Genomic DNA, 2,543 nt, shown 5'->3' on the forward strand with positions numbered 1-2,543 from the left:
TATGTGTAGTTCCAATACTTAATATGAGATATTTCTTGCCCATAGCTGTTGTATCTAATAGCAGCTTGGTATGATTTGTGTGTGTGTTTTTTTAAGTATTTTTATTTAGAATAAAGTTTGGTTTAAGTTGCAAGTAATCAAACTCTGCAATATCTTGCACACAATTCATCAATGTTACTGTTTTATTTAGTGCAACACCATGTTCATTTTTATAGATAAACCAAATTAAGTAATCACGAAGATCTTAACCAGAAATTAGTTTACTTTACAATACGTACAAGATGGTTACAGTACACTAAGGTTTTGCAGTTATCAATGTTTTTTACAAGTATGGTAATAATGTTGTTAACACTTTTTCAACAGTACGCCAGACCAGCCGCCCAGACAGGCCCCAGCCAACTGATGAGGATGCTGGGATTGCAGGTAAGAATTCACTGTAGTCACATATTCTGCAAACACATAGAAGTACAAAATATTAATGTTTATATATTCACATAGGTTCTACTTCTGTAAGCCGACCTCCTCTAAGGCGCCCATCACAGGGCTCGGCTAACTTACCCAGGAGGCCAAGTAAGACACGGCGTCTTGAATCCGAATCTGCGGCTCCATCTTCCCCACCCAGGCGGCGCATCTCCGCAGTCTCACCCCAGCCACCACAAGCACTATTGGCTAGTCCACAAAGTGATGAGCCTCGATCACCTCAGTTATCTGGTGAGTAAAAACTTACAATAAACAAATACAAAATAATCTACACAGTACAGTTACTATGATGTGAGTTGTAGTTGAGATTACATGTTTGCCATAACAACCAATAAGATTTCACGTATTAACTTTTTGAAGGTGCAAATGCATAAATTTAATAAATCTTATTGGTTGCTATGGGCAACATCACATTTAAAATTGAACAGCCATCGTAATAAATTTAGTACACACACGTGCACAGAAAAAAAACTGCAAATTACTCACCGAAAACAAACCACCACCACCCCCTGAACACCATTATAGTGTTCACACACCTCCCCTGTCCTGGAGGTAGACTGCTTACTTGATCCGCTCCTCTGGACCATCCAGGTGAGCAGTCTATATCCTGGACAGGGGAGGTGACAGAACACTGTAATGCTGTGGAGGGGAGGTAGTTAGGTGAGGATTCCGGCAGTCAGTCTATGTGCACGCATGTGATGGGATATATGTGTTTTGAATCAAAATATTCCTCGTTTAGAAAAACACAATTCAAAAAACAAAAAGAATGCAGTATAATTCATTTTGAAATGTTTAGGCCAACCAAATATATTATGTGGAAAGTAAACAGTGCATGTTGCCCACCCCATACAGAACCAACCTTGATGCCCGACGTTGGCCAGCAGGAACAAGACCAACAGGCCACCTACACACTAAACCTAACACCCGTTATCCCGACCCAGCCAACCCAGCCGCAGGATATCCCCCAAGCCTCCATTACTCCACAACTGCTCCAAGCTCCACCCCAGCAACAAGTACCCGATGACTTTTGGTCCAGTTGGACAACCCAACAGACCTAAAACAATGCCTGCCTGACCGCCCACACCCAACACCTTGCCAGTCTGCCCCATCATCTGCCGCGCATTAGTCGCAACTCGGGCCGACTGATTGTCCAAGTAGGTCGAATAGCCACTTCTATGGATCAAATTCGGGCCGACAACAATCAAATGCTGGCTCATTTGACGCGCATCATTGATGAGCAACAACGCCAGCAGCAAACACTCATCCAACTGATACAACACAATCAGGTTGTGAATGAGTCATTGTCCAGGATTGTGGCCAGCCACACTGCAACCAACAACCAACTGAATGCCAGCATCCATAATTTAAGCCAGAACATCTCTTTGATGGCAGCACAACAAGTGAGCTCCAGCTCAGGAACCACGACCCCTAGCCAAACGCCAGTAACCTCCCCTGTTCGTCGATCCTCCCGAACACGTGCCAGTGAGCCAGCACAAACCACGGCACCCAGCACACACAAGCGAAAAAAAATAAAAAAATAAAAACTTTTGTGTAACACAATAAAAATGTGATTCTTTCAATCACACAACTTCCAGTGTCCGTGTCAAACATTGTAGAAGACGCTATGTATGTATGTTTTTCTGGGGTAATGAATTACAATGTATTTATCTCAAAAACTAACTACAATGTACACACCACTATAAACAACAAACATTAAGTAACAAAACACACAATCACACTTACAAAAATGTATTGCAAAGTGTTTAGTCAAGGTTAATTACATCCAACAAAAACTTACCAGTAAAATACCGCTGAATCACTTCTTGCCTTACCTGCCTCCCTACATCTGTACTCACACTGTCACCAGATGTTTCTAACTCCTCTGCTTGCTGACTGCTTTCTCCCGCATTATGTGCCAGATGTTGATTCAAACACAGATTATGGAGAAAACAGCAGCAGAACACAATCCTAGTCACCTTTGAGGGACTATACAACAAAAGGCCAGCAGATTTATCCAGACACCGAAACCGTGATTTCAGCACACCAAAACATCTTTCTATCAC

The 2,543-nt window shown here is 42.3% G+C and overlaps 1 long non-coding RNA gene across 1 annotated transcript; it reads left to right on the forward strand.

Moving 5' to 3' along the window:
• The first annotated feature begins 262 nt into the window (after positions 1–262).
• Positions 263–1,525, forward strand: LOC134957016 (uncharacterized). The gene is made up of 3 exons (XR_010186389.1): positions 263–423; positions 499–711; positions 1,333–1,525. It is a non-coding gene; the product is annotated as an uncharacterized LOC134957016 (long non-coding RNA).
• Positions 1,526–2,543: the final 1,018 nt, after the last annotated feature.

Source organism: Pseudophryne corroboree, chromosome 9 (assembly GCF_028390025.1).
Source record: "Pseudophryne corroboree isolate aPseCor3 chromosome 9, aPseCor3.hap2, whole genome shotgun sequence".
NCBI classification, from domain to species: Eukaryota; Metazoa; Chordata; class Amphibia; order Anura; family Myobatrachidae; genus Pseudophryne; species Pseudophryne corroboree.